The sequence below is a fragment of the Vespula vulgaris genome, chromosome 11 (assembly GCF_905475345.1).
Source record: "Vespula vulgaris chromosome 11, iyVesVulg1.1, whole genome shotgun sequence".
NCBI lineage: Eukaryota > Metazoa > Arthropoda > Insecta > Hymenoptera > Vespidae > Vespula > Vespula vulgaris.
Window position 1 is genome coordinate 2,806,559 of NC_066596.1, and position 16,035 is coordinate 2,822,593.

At 29.2% G+C, this 16,035-nt stretch overlaps 1 protein-coding gene across 2 annotated transcripts in view; it reads left to right on the plus strand.

Annotated features, from left to right (window-relative positions):
• Positions 1-16,035, plus strand: part of LOC127067776 (uncharacterized) — a 152,343-nt gene that overhangs the window by 37,380 nt on the left and 98,928 nt on the right. The gene's annotated exons all lie outside the window — the stretch shown is intronic.

Sequence of the window (16,035 nt, forward strand, 5' to 3'; positions counted from 1 at the left end):
CAAAGCTCGCTTTATCTTGTCTCGCAAGTTTTCTCGTAGCAGTGTTGAGTACCTGCAGACGACGAGCTTCTTTGTCATCGAGCAATTTCTTACTTTTTTTCTTCTTTATCTTACCGTCTACTTTTTTTCTTTACTTCTACTTCTACTTCTACTTATTCTTCTTTTTCTTCTTCATCTTCTTTTGCCTCTTGTTCGTAGGTTCGATTCGATTAATGAAATTAGTTGATCGTGATCTCGTTAATTATTTATTCGTCCTACTTAAAGAGTTCGCCATTATTTCGATATTTCTATCAGATATTTATTAGACTAATCTGTATATAATAGCATCATTAGCTGTTATAGTTTTAACAAAAAATTAACTCTAATATATATATATATGTATATATTTATTTATTATGCAATACATAGGACCGAAAATAATTCCACCAATCGTTATTATTGTTTTTTACTAAAGCCTTGCCACTGAAAGGTATATATGTATATACGTATATATTTCTTTTCATCTTTTTTTCGATTTTTTATTTCTTCCTTCTACCATTCACAATTTTTCTTTCCACTGTAGAAAAGTTCTCGCGAATAGAAAAATGTGTGCGTACTTGCGTGCGTGCGTTCGTCATTCATGCGCGCGCGCTCTTTTCTGTACGTGTGTTTGTATGATAAAAAGAGAAAGAAAGAGAAAAATAGAGAAAGAGAAAGAGAGAGACTGATGAATTATCGCTCTGCTCGTCTATCTCGAAAGCTCGGAATTTTAGAAAACGCTACGAGTTGCCTGACCACGAAATAAATATAAAACGATCGTTCTCGGTCAGAACGAAAAGTTTCGGTTTTGTGTGAGAATGGACGCATAAAAAAGGAAATAAAAAAGAGTAAAAAAAATTAAATTTACAAAAAAAGGGTTAAAAATAAACGGAGAAATAGAGAAAGACAAAGAAAGAAAAAGAGCGAGAGCGAGAGAGAGAGAGAGAGAGAGAGAGAGAGAGAGAGAGAGAAAGAAAGAAAGAAAGAAAGAAAGAAAGTGCATGTACATTTGTATATACATTTGTGTGTGTATTATGTGTGTGTGTGTGTGTACGAATCATTGAAATTTATCACACAAGAGGCATGAACTTTTGTATTTCGTTTAAACGTTCTCTCGCATCTTGTAAACGATTTATAAACGATTTGATAACGGTACGAACAATAAAATTTACAATGTCCCATAAGCCAAACTCTGTTACCTATAGTATAAAAATGCTATTTCATATAGTATACATTATGCAGTATAACTATAAATAATTGAAAGATTATACAGTGTAAATACAAATGTATGTAAACGATTACGAAAGCAGAAATAAACGATTTCTTTCTCTTTTTTTCACGCTATTTTAAATAGAATTTTTGATAGAATGTTCAATAAAGTTTTATAAATGTATAATAGAATTACCAAACAATATATATATATATATATATATATATATATATATATAAATAATAAGTAAATGAAACATTCATCTTAGCAACAATAAAAATACATTTCCAAATTAATTTGTTAATCTGTATAAGAGAAAAAAAAAGAAACAATCGTTAACACAATAAAAAATAATCCCGACGAACATTTTTATACATCACATTTGCGTACACGCTTACATACATGCATACGTATAAGGTACTGCAATAAATAAATAAAAAAGAAAAAGAACTAAAAAGAGGAAAGGATCAAAAAAAAAAAGGAAAAATATGAAAAGAAAACGAGAGTGGAAAACGAAGTCGGCGAGAGTAGAAAAAGAAGATTATTAAGAAAAAGAAAATAGAAAAAAAATGACAGATGAAAAAGAAAAAGAAAGTACAAAGAAAAAAATACAGAAAGAGAAGAAAGAAGCAAGGAATCGAGAACGAAAGTGAAATCAAAGAACGAAGAAGGTTTAAGACGAGGACGACGACGACGAAGGTCGCGAAGCGAGGACGAAAGCAGGCGTCCGAGTTAATCGAGACACGTTTAAACGTTTACAGTCGCCCACCTCCTGCAACCTCCTCCTCCTCACCCCTTATAAAGGCCTCACCTCTCACCTCTCACCCCCCACCCCTTTTACTAGTCTACACTCGGTACGTGGATGGCACTCGTTGTTTGCGCTTCCCGTAAAGCGGATTAATTCCGGCTTGACAGGAGGATTTCTGTGTGAGCCACGTTGTTTCACATACACACACACACATACATACATATACTTGCACATACAGTATGCACGCACATGCATATACAAATAAATATATACACAGAGATACTTTGTATATCTCTCATCTCTCTGTCTCTCTCTCTCTCTTTCTCTCTCTCTCTTTCCGTCTGTCTCCGTCTCTCTGTCTATCTAACAACGATACATATCCATGATACAATACAGACAGAGGTTTATACACATTTCGTTCGGTCAGTAGCGTGTATCACGCGCGAATTGTTGCGCCCGGTGGATATATGGAGTTTAAACGGACGAACGGACTACTAACATTCGTCGAAAGGACCAAAGCTATATGTTTCTATCTATATATGTATGCATATATAGAGAGAATATATATATATATACACACGCACATACGAGGGTATCTATAGGGTGTCCTATGAAGTATATACGTGAGAATTATTCGTTGACACGTGTCATTTTCTTGTTTTACGATCCTTTTTTCTTCTTTTTTCCTTTCTTTCTTTCTTTCTTTCTATCTTTCTTTCTCTCTTTCATCCACCACCTATAATTTTTCTTTTTGTTATAAAAAAATTTTTGCGAATGGGAAAGAGATGGAGGTAGAAAGAAACGTGTATATATATATATATATATATATATATATATATATATATATATATAGAAAGAGAGAAAGTATGTGTACACGTTCGAGGCTGATGAATTATCATGACATGTCAGTATGCTTTTTTATTGAATTTATTAATTAATAAGTAAGCATTCTTGATATTTTTAAAGAAATATCGTATGTCTAATTAATAGAATAATTATATTGGATTTAAATAAAATAACTAGTAATATTAATGATTTGTGATTGATATGTAACGGATTTGAAATATTTTACATGCAAATCTATGAAATAGGATCAAAATGACTTTAATGAGAAATCATAGTATGGTATTGAATCGATCGATCATTAACGAATTTGTAGTATTGTCTATACGTGAATGAAATAATAATAATAATGTTCTTAATAAGAAGTAGTATAGAATAGTATTGGCTCGGTCAATAAGTAAAGAATTTATAGTGATAAAATATCAATAATAAGATATCGTTTATTAGTATATTATATTAACAATTCCAATATTGCATTTTTTCATTAATTTCAACATAGTAATAATAATCTCTTTTTAATAAAAGATTTTAAATAAACCCGAAACTTTGATCATAACGTTTACCTTGGGAAAACAGAAAAAAGAAATATAGAAAGAAACACAAAATGCAATAAAATAAATACAAAGAAAAAAAATGCTCTCCCAAAAGTGTATATACGCAAAAGCATAAAGTTAATAACATAAATCATAAAACAAACATATACCTATGCACGTACGCACGAATGCACATTTATGTACATAAAGAAAGATAGAGAGAGAGAGAGAGAGAAAGAGAGAGAGAGAGAGAGAGAGAGAGAGAGAGAGAGAGAGAGAGAGAGTGACAGAGTAAATAGTAAATAGAGTACCAGTAACGATTAATAGACTTTGTTTTTTCACGATGAACAGGAAAAGTTTGATGTCGAGAACATTTACGAACGATCGTACAAACATCGACGAATACGATCGAACAACACACACACATGCGTATGTATATTTATACATGTATATTTGCTCTTTCTCTCTCTCTCTCTCTCTCTCTCTTTCCCCCTCCCTCTCTTCTTTCTCTTTCTCTTTCTCTCTCTCCGAAGCACTGTGAATTTCCAAATATCATTTCGGATATTCGAGTTACATTCGCGTAAAAGCGAAGGCCTCGCTGAAAGCGAGATTGCATTTCCAGGTCGAACGACGTACGTCGTTTTCGCCTATCGCTGCGAGATTTTATTTTCGGCTTGTGCCTCGTTTTTTGTTTCGTTTTACGATACGACTTTTTTTTCGATTTTTTTTTTTTATGGTAACTTCTTTCCCCACCCTCTCTCCTTCCATATATTTTTTTCGCATTTTTGTTTTCCTCTTTGTCTCTCTCTCTCTCTCTCTTTCCTTTTTTTTTGGAAACATTTCTGAACTCCCGCTGTAGCGAAAAATAACCTTTCAACTTAGTTTCCCGATCAACGATTCAAAATGGTCCCTCACATTCCCGCCATTTTTTGCCAGTGAACAAATTTTTTTAATTTGCTTCGTCTAACAAGGTTTTCCTTCTTCTTTTTTTCTCTTTCTCTTTTTACTTTTTTCGTTTCGAAAGGAAACATTTATTAATGTCTTTTATGCAATTTATATATATATATATATATATATATATATATATATATATATAATATTTGTGTGAAGAGAAAGAAAGAAAGAATAAAATTATAAAAGGCATTACATTTCTGATTTTAAGTAGAATAGATAAAATCAAGAAAAAAAAGGAATTAAAAACAACAAGAAAATAAAAAAAAGAAAAAAATAACGCAGATACGTTAGGCGGGTAGAATCCCGATGTCAGAATGAGTAGAATGAGATGGTAGAAAAGTAGAATATTACTTGGACGACTGCGAGAGGATAAATTTTCAGGGATTCCCTTGAGAGTAAAAAGACCTTCTCCTCCTCTTTCCCTTTCTCCTACTCCTCTGTCTTTTTCCTCTCTCTCGCACTCGTGAAAATGTCTACGTCAAGACAAACGTCATCTTCGTCGACATCTCCAAACCGACGATGACAATAATAATCCTCCTACTCTTTTTCTCTCACTGATCTATCTGGACTTTTATCTTGCTCTGAAATTAGCTCATCGAATTTCATGATGATGAATTTTCTTTTCATGTGCTTATTTTCATGTATTATTCATTCGTGTGTGTGTGTGTGTGTGTGTATATATATATATATATGATATCAATGTCGCATGAAAATATTTCATTTCAGTTAAAAAAATGAAAAAAATAAAAAAAAAATTAAATGATTTGCAAATTTTTTAAATTGTTTAGTTTCTGTCATCATATACGCGTAATTTCATGTTATAATATTTTTTTATCATATACAAGAATGAATCCGCGATAAAGATAATCCTGTTGATTCACCATTTATATCGGTACATCGTATGTATGTATTTATGAATTTCATATATATGCACTTTCTTGTTTATTTATGAAAATATTTTGATGTATTCGACAACGTTATTTCTTTCGGATTTTTCGAATAATATTTAGTGCAAATTATGGATTGAATTGTTGATTATAGCTGTATCATTATTATGCAATCTATGCACTCTGATTATTGATCGTATCCTCGGAAAAGCTAGGATTCAATATACATGTACGAGGAAATATTTCAAAAACAAATATATATATATCACTGAAACAGAATAGAATCACGTTTAAATCTGAATTCGATATAACGAATATAACTGTTCATCTATAAATGCTGTTGTTAACTTGTTCATTCAACGATAAATCCTGCGTGTATCATTCATCGATTGATCGAAATTCTAATTAGCATGTAATCAAAGGAAAATCTATTTGAACAAATAGAATATTGTTATTTCAATAATTTATTTATGGATATATCAATTTTATAAATTTATCATTTCATATATATATATATATATATATACATATATACATATATACATATATATATATAATATTAATAAAATATTATAGATTTTATGAACTTTTATATAATTAATTAATTAAATTTTATAAGATAGTTAATTTTATAAATTCCCGATAAATATTAATCTACATGCAACATATGAAATTATAAATTTATATTTTATTAATATTTTCACACATAAATTAATTTTAATAGGTGATTAGAAAATTTTAGTAATTTAGTACGTATATATATATATATACTTTTAATAGTTAATTTATAAAAATTTTATATACATATATACATATACATATATACATACATACATATATTTACGTATATATACTAGTATATTCACTGAATACTGAACGCAGAACACGAAACACGGTTTTCCGGAACACAGAACACGGAACGCAGATCACAGATTACAAATCACAACGGCAAATCACTCAATCAATGCATTTCTAGTGTAACCAACTTCAAAATTTCCTTCTCTGTCTCTCTCTCTCTCCCTATATATATATATATATATATATATATATATATATATATCTTCCGCTTCGTATTTCACATAGGTCGTACATCGACCTTCTCCCTCTCTCATTCACTCGTTTAAAGCCTCGTAGCCCTGCTTTATAAGTTATATTTCCCCTTATACTTTCTAGTATCATAAACTTCTCGTTGGATCGTAAATAACAATTTTACAAAATATCACATTTGTCACTGGACAAAAATAACGAGAGTTTTTCGAGAAATTACAGTCCTCGCACGAAGTAGAACTTTTATACAATATTATTAATGATTATTTTTTCCCTCTCCTTTTTCTTTTATTCGTTTCTTTCTTTTTTTCGTTCGATATTTTTTTTCGTTTTTTTGTTACTTGCAATTTTTTTTTTGGTCCCATTAATTTGCGACGAAAGAAAGATGTCATATGAAGGTATCTGATACAAACTCACGCATGCTCCCATGCGTATCAAATACGAGAATAGAAATACTATTGCGAGGGATGAGGTCGGGGGTATGTAGAATAAACGGTCGTTGGGGTATCGTGGACGATGAAAGTACTCCTCGGCGAACGATGCCGAGGGCCGATCGGTCCCTTGGCCCTACTAAACTCATGGAACACGGATTCGAGGATGAACGAGCTGTACCGTGTTTGTTTTAACCTATTTCTATTTCCTTTTCTTTTTCTTGTATGTCTCTTTCTCTTCTTCCTCCTCTTTCTGTTACTATTACTCCTACTCCTACTCCTATTTCCCCTATTTCTACTCCTTCCTCTCTTTCTTTCATTAAAAGATCATGATTATTTATAGTTTTAATTTTTTATTCTTTCTCTCTTTCTTTCTCTGTCTCTTTTTTTTATTTTTTTGCTCTAAAACAAACGACTCAACAAAATAGATTTATGTATCATTGCAATATTGAAGATAGGAATTAAGTTTGATGGGAAATAGATAGGAATCAATAAGTTTTGTATTGATAGATAGAAATTTATGGTTATGGATTTTTTTTAAATAGATTATATATATATTATAATAATACAAATATGTTTTATGGAAAATGTTTAGTTATTTTATATTTAAATAAGTAACACATACGATTGTATTTTGTATTGAAAACTTTTACCGTTTTATATCTAAATGAATGTTTTAATTTAAATGTATTGATTTAATAAGTAATTTAATTTAAAAAGGCTTTTGAATATTTTATATCAGAATAAAAGACATTGATATTCTTTATCTTTCTTTTTTTCTTTTTTTTATTGATATTGAAAATGTACGACCAAACCAATTATTGGTCAAATCGATACGTAATGGGAGAAGGTTGAACACTTGATATTTTCTTTATTTTATTTAATCGACGATTTACGAAATCCTTTCTGCAAAAATTTAGTCGTTCGAATTACAAACGCTCTTGCGGATCGTTTGTAATCGTATACGTGATTAGAGTATCATTATCCAAGCGTCCATATTAAACGTTGACGCGTTTATTGGGCGAAGCCACGAATTCTCGTTTTCATTATTACAGCGCGATGTGCGACATAGAGTCGACAATGTGCTGTGCTGTGCTTAATTAATTAATGCTACTTCTAGTAATTAAATCTCGGCAAGCATTCCGTTTGTTAATACACACGTGAATCGGTTTATATCGTCGTCAATATCGACGATCTTTTTTATTTTTTATTAGTTTTTTTTAATTTTTTTTTATGTGATAATGTACGTGTGTGTATGTGTATTTGTCATTATTAATATGTCTATTTCTTATTATTGTATTTTTGCTTTTACGATTTCTTTATTTTAATTTTTATTTTAATGATATATATCAATTTTACATTCAATTTTTATTTATGAGTAATGAACGAATGTATTTTAGATGATCAAATTTCTTTGACCAATGCTGTCTGTGATAACGTTTTTTGTTAATAATATTTATTATATTATTCTTACATTTTTATAATGAATGTTTATAATGAAATTTCGTATTTTAGTTTTATAATAGTATTTGTTGTTGATAATGGTTGTTATTATAAAATTTCCATTTTCATTATAAAATATATAAATAGATACACATATACAACCGTTGATAATTAACAAGACAACATTTATTATTTCAATACATTTCATTAATTAAAAATTCTATGTAGAAAGAAAACAAAACAAAAAAAGAATCGTGAGAAATATCAAAGGTAAAGGAAAATCAGAGAATTCGTCATGTTACAGTACTAATGAGAAAGTATCTCGAAACTTGTTTTTTTCCTTATTTTCTTTTTTTTCCTTTTACGTTGTCAATTCTCACAGAAGAAAAACATTGAATAATAAGAGAGTGAGAGAAAGAAATAGAGATAGAAAAAGAGAAGGGCAGAAGGAAGGAACGGGTTAGAAGCAAAATGACATCGTAAAAAACAGTCAAAACGATATGTTGCTTTTACAATTTTACGACAAACGAACATGGCGAATTTCAAAATCTCTTGTGATGTTTGTATATCTCAGATAACTCTCTTAGGATTCTCTTTGACTCTCTAAAATCGTTGCCGCTAAAAGCTCTCTCTCTCTCTCTCTCTTTTCCTCTTCTTCGCTCTTTTTAGAAAAGTTGATTCATTTTTGCTCCGTAATTACTTTGAGGTATAATATTTCTGTCGAAATTACATTGGAATGTTTTAAAACTTTATTTGAACTTGTTTAATAGAAAATTAGTAGAATATCTTTTCAATTAAATTTTATTTTTAATTTTTACAATTAAAATTTTATTTGAATTTGTTTAATAGAAAATTAGTAGAATATCTTTTCATTGTAAAAATTATTATTTGCTTATATTTCATATTATTTACTTATCGTTATGTATTTACAAAATAATTATAGAATAAAACATTGGAGAAATGAATTAGACTTCCTATGGATTATAAATAAAAATTATTTATTTATATGTTACATATTTATAACATAATTATATTACCTATTAATTGTATAATAAACAAATTAGATTCAAATAAAATTAATATTTACATTTAATTAGTTAATTGTGAAATATTTGAACGACGATTCCACTCAATTAATATACTGTATATAGTTCCATTATTAGTCAGTAGATAGCACTTCGATAATTAATCCTGCCATATTGCTAATATGGCGCATAGACGTATCAATAGTATATTTCTTTTCATTAATAATTTATTTAAAGTAGTGTAATAATTGAAATATACCACACGATGATAGAAGGAAAGATGTTACGAGAAAAAGAAAAATATGATTAGAGGTTTAGAATGATTCTATTCTTTTCGATGTTCTAGAGTTTCGTTCAAAGTTACGAGGAAAGTTTTCCACCTTAACCTTGAAAGTTGTAGAGAACTCAATATCGGTGTTACCTTTGAACTCAGTCGGTATATTTTTAAAGCTGTCGAACGAATCTCTTCAACGACACGTCGTATTTTATCTAACTTTAGTTTTAGTCTGTTATCTTTTTATTACTTTTTCCTCTTACTTTTTTTTTCTTATAGGTTAAGTCTTATATATCGTTTTATACATATGTACTTATCTTATTTCATTTGTTTCATGTTGTATATATATAGACTTATTAGAATAGATTTAAATTTTAACGTCGATATATAATACACAAGTATGTTAGATTAATAATAACTTTCGTACATATATAAAATTATTAGATTAATTATTTTATTTATAATAGATCTTTTCAATAACGTATAATATTGGATCGAAATGCTTACATAAATTAAAATACCTAAGTATAATAACGTCGATTATAATGATCGAAAATTAGACTATGGTACGAAAGGAGATTTCTACTCTCGTCGTAAGTAGATTATTGCCACTTACGATGGCCTAATTACGGGTAATTTGCATCTGGCTCTGTTCCTATGTTATATATATTCTATCTTCTGTCCAGAATAAAAGAAAAAAAGCGAATGTGTTTTGTTCGTTAAACATCGATTATATTCTCGAACGGGAAAAGCCAAAATGGCGGCCGCTGGATCGCTTGCACATAACCTACGTTCTTGTTGTGTTCGGTTTAACGTGAAAGAGCATGAGAGAGAGAGACAAAGAGAGGCAGAGAGAGACAGAGAGAAAAGAGAGAGAGAGAGAGAGAGATTGCGAATTTCCTAACGCCGGTTTTGCGCTAGCCTCTCTCAAAGTTTTCAGTGAAACACGCGGCTCGAAAATTTTGGCACGCTCTCGTAATAAGTGGAAGTTCAAAACTCGATGGTTTAATGGTAGCTCCATTCTAGTCGTTCGGAAAATGAAGTAGGTAATTTCCAACAGATAAGTCAAGGAGGGAGACACTTGACGTAATAGTAATAATAATAACAATAATAATATAATATTGACAATTAAAATAAATAATTATTGATAATTGCGATGATAACATTCTTAATAAGTGTCTGACACACAAAGTAATAATATAAATGAATGATAATTATATAACGTGTGCAATTTTCAAACAAATGCATTACTGTTCATTTTTAATTAAATTTTAATCTATAGGTGTATTCATTATTTTATTTATTTAACATTTCTCATATTTACTTGAATATATGATAACGTAGAGATTAATTATATTAACATCAACGTATCTACCTAACTACATATATATACATATATGAAATCATTTCAAGTTCGTGTTGATGCGTATATAACGCATGCATATTCATATATACGCATACACGACACCACATATTCCTTATTCTTGGTCTCCTATATTTCCCTTCTATATAGTACATTATATGACAATGGTGATCATCGTTCTTCGGCTTTGTACGTGAAACGAAACGTAAGGAAAGAGAGGGTAATAAAGGGTAGAGAGTGTGAGTCAGAGAAAGAGAGAAAGGGAGAGAAAGAGGGAGGGAAAAGATGGTGATAGGGTGAGTATAAGAAGAGAAAACGTGAGCTTCCATTTATAAGATATTCCAAAGCTGAAAGCACTTTTCGAAAGTGTACTCCTCGTTTTCGACAGATACGTTGACACGACACTCGCATAACTATCTATATTAAAGTTATATATTAATATTAATAATAATAATAATATTATCCGTCTTAATATATATGTATAATATTTATTTATATAATAATAAATATTATATCTCTTTTCTTTTCTTTCTTTAATGAACATAAAAGTGATATTAGAAATATTAGTAATATTTCTTTCTTTGTATTTTTGTCTTCAATTTTTTTATTCCTCTTTCTCTATCTGTCTCTCTCTCTCTCTCTCTCTCTCTCTCTTAAATTTTTTGATTTTAGTTACGTTTTATTTATTTTCGAAATTAGAGAATAAAATCGATCATCATCACCTATTTTTAACAATTGTAACATAGCAATTATATTCGATCAAGTTAGACGAAAGTTTCCTTTATTAAAGATATATCGATTTTTCGTCGATCTTTTCGTCGAGAAAGATAAGCGATTCTCGATAACGTACTTTCGATATTTTCTCGACGTTTCTAGACGTTTCACGATTTGTTATCTCGTTTGTACTCCTAACGATATTTTCTGAAAGCTTCGGGATTCGTTAAGTTTTCGTCGGTCGTGCTCTTGCAGTCGAACACGAAAGTCAGCATCTTTGCTGGTCCAAATCGATCGATCTTATATCGTTCTCGGAAACTCACAAACTCTCTTTTCCTAAAGGTTTCTTAGATAAACTATTTTACGAGCCATGTTACCATACAATGAATTCTTTTTATTATTTTTCTTTTTTCTTTTTTTTTCATGTCTCATTTTCATTCCTTCCTTTATGATTACACCATATGTAATTTTTTTTTATTTATTTGTTTACTTGTATTCCTGTTCTTTCAATTTTCCTGATTTAACTACGTCAATGTATTCTTTATATTCAATATATTCCATTTGTTTCTTAAATATCAAATCAAATATGTAATGTGTCGTTTAACAACACGTTGAAAAAATAGTTTACGTATAGAGTATGTGAACAGAAAAAATTATAATTTAAATAAAGAAATAAAAAATTAGTTATATGATAAAATATATTATTTTTTTAATTTGGACTAATACATAATACATAATAATACATAAATACGCGTAACTAGGGAAAGAAAAGAATTTATTTCAATAAGTGAAATAATTAAATGAAATTTAATAAAACGTATTAATACAATAATTACGATTAATTATATAAAATTAACGTATCATTTTACTAATTTAGATTAATGTACACGCTACACACGTATATCTAATCCGACATAATATACACTACATTTTATTTAAATCAAAATTCACGAATAAGATTGTATTTATTATTATTAATTTTCTTTTCTTTTTGAACTCTCTTATTGTTGGATAATGAACACGTGTAATGATTTCACACTTGAACGTAATATATCCGTTGCAGGAGTAATTCCGTGGTTTTCATCCCCCTTAAAGATCAGGGGGTTGCATAAGAGCATCGAGAGATATAATCTCGGTGACGGATCGTATCGAAACCACAAGCGGATACGATATCAACCGAAGTGTATCGACGACAGAACGAGGCTACAGATCGTACGCGTTGCAAATGCATAACCGGTCACACAGCTCGATTATCGACTCTCCGACTTGGATGCGAGGCCATCGCCTATCGTCGGCATATTTTGTGTGTGTTTATATATATATATATATATATATATATATATATAAACATACACACACATACACATTATATTATGTATGAAAAAATATGTAGATACATGTATATATATATATATATATGTATGCACGTGTATGTGTGTGTATGTCTAATATACAGTGAATCTAATATCATCTTTATTCCATTCATGAAATTAAGAAAATATTATTTTATTTATTTATTATTTTTTATTGTTATCATTCTTCCTTTCTTTTTTATTTCTTTTATCGATTTTTTTTTTTTTATTATGGTTGATCAATAACGTGGGATCTCGTTTTTCGATATTTTCGACTATTCATATTTTATTACTAATAAATAAAAATACTTTCATTAGATATATTACAATGTTATTATGAAATATGAAGTTATTACTAATGATGCATAAAGATGTTTTTTAAATATAATTGTAATTGTAATGAAAATTTGAAAATAATTACAGTAATTCATTAAAAAAAAAAAGGATAGTATCATACAATCTCTTAACAGTACAAATTATTTTATTAGATATCTACCATCAGTTTTACATTTCCGTTGACATCGTATCAATAAAGAAAACATTAATTATAAAATTAAATGCAGCATAGATTAAAAGTCCAGAAAAAAAGAAAAATATAAAAATTCGCACTCGTATTATAATAAAGAAATTTAATAAAGACAATGCTCAATCATCTCAAAAATCATGATCTAATTCAACATTATCAAATTAGCTAAAGAGATTTTATTTTTTCAATGATTTCTATCAGTCGACCATGTATAACACTAAACATATACATGATGATACATACATATAAAATTCCAAATATACATATATACATACATGCATATTCACATGTAACATAATAAATAAATACAATAGGTCAATTAACTCAAATATCAAAATTCGATCCTACAGTATCAAATTAGTTAAAGGAATTTTATTTTTTCGATAGTTCTGTTGGCTCACCATGTATAACAGTATATACATATATACACACACAACACACACACACATATATATATACTATATTGTAGTATTATATATCGCAATAGCGTGGACCCTTCCTATTGAATCCGTTCGAATCGGTACATCGATCATTGCAGCCTGTCGTCGTTGCTCTTGAACGCCTTTGATTGAATTTTGCCGCCACTATCCAATTCTCTCTCTCTCTCTCTCTCTCTCTCTCTCTCTCTCCTTCTCCCAACCCTCTCTCCCACCCTTCTCTTTCTCTCTTTCTCTCTGTTCCTCTCATTGTAAACATGTATGTATATCCTCGGTAGTCTCTCCCTCTACCTGTCTTTCTCTCACTCTCTATCCTCTCTCTCTCTCTCTCTCTCTCTCTCTCTCTCTGTTTCTTTCTCTCTTTTTCTCTCTCTTTTTTTCTTTCTCTTTTTCTTTCTCTCTCTTTATCTCTCTTTTTTCTCTCTTTCCCTCTTTCTCACGTGTCGACGAGAATTCATTCGATCGAAGCCATCAATGTGAGAATCGCCGAGAACAAATCGTCAGATGAGTTAACTTTTTTTATAATCCAACGGTATAACCAGACTTCTCTTCTCTACTCTTGTAATTCTCTCTAATCGTTCCATACATATGTATATATATATGTATATATATATATATATATACACGTGTATATATATCTATAGGCATGCGTATATTTTTTACACATTGATTTTTATCGCTTCATGTTTTTGTTATTGTTTTTGTGTCTTTTTCATTTATTTTATTTTTGTACTCTTGATATTTTTTTGTTTATCCTTTTTTATTCAAATACGATTGCGTTATTTTATTTATGATTTTGTTAAATTTCAGAAACGAACTTTATTGAACGACGAAGAAAATAAAGTGAAGAAATAGTTTACCTTTCGTTTTCTTTACGGATGAATTATTATTGAGTAACCACTGCATGGTAAATTTTTTTTTATGAGAATTTAATATCTTTTTAACGTTTAAATTTAATAGATATTTCCTGAGATTGTTTTTCCTTTCGTTGAAATAAATTTTAAGAATTCATTAAATTTGTAAATTTCAATTCAACGTTAGTTTATATATATGTGTGTGTGTGCATGCGTGTGTATTTAGAAAACTTATTTATAGAAATTAATTATAATTAATTTGGAATGTATTTCAAGTTTATTATTTGTTCAATTTTTTTGATCGACATTGTCGTGATTAGAAAATTCAAAACGAGAGGGAAAAAGAGATAGAAGAGCGTTAAAAAATCCTAGTAAAGAAAATAGAGGGATATAGATAAATAGATAGATAGATGATAGAGAGAGAGAGAGAGAGAGAGAGAGAGAGAGAGAGAAGAAGAAGGATACAAAAGCAATTAATTATTATTGGAAGATCTTCATTTTTAAAGTAAAACTCTCGAAGGTGATTTTGCTTTTGAAAGTACTTCGTTACGCTCTGTTTTCTCGAGAAACTTTATATTCCTACAAAGATTTATAAATTTGTTAATTAAAAGAAAATTTTAATTATAAATATTTCGAAAGGGATATATCGTATCTATATTTTTTAATTTAACAATACTACAATTTTCAATTAATTTTTTCTAACCAACCAATTTCCTTTTTCATTCATAAATTTTTGCATAATATATAATCTACGTAACTCATCCTAACATAACACATAATTCTATTAATTAATTTTTTATTAAGTATAAAATATTGTTTACAATATACGATATATATATATTTAATTTACATAAATATTTATAAATTTTTATTAGCATTAACACGCAAAATCTTTTATTAACATTCTACAAGATCAAATACACTCGAACAAATTTATACGTTTAACAAATTAAAATGATATTATTTCAATTAATATCATCTAATAACACCGATCACATCTTCTTCTTTTTTTTTTGTTTTTAATTTAGCTTCAAATTTTAATTGAATGCTTAAATACTATGAATGATTAATTTTTATTAAGCTATTTGTGTTTGTGAAAGAAAAAGAAAGAGATATGGACAGAGATAGACAGAAAGAGAGACAGAGAGAGAAAAAGAGAGAGAGAGAAAGAAAAAGAGAGAAACAGAACGAAACAATATTTGTACTGTAAGAAAAACGGGCCGCAGGAAAGGAGGTGGTGAGGGTGAATATCAATCCACTTTCATGAAATAGAAATCGAGTAGTCACGAGCGAAGACCGCAGAAAGACGTAGACGGTAAATAGGGCGCGCACGTTGCGGTTGCTTTTTACTTAGAAACCATCTGTCCAACCGAAGA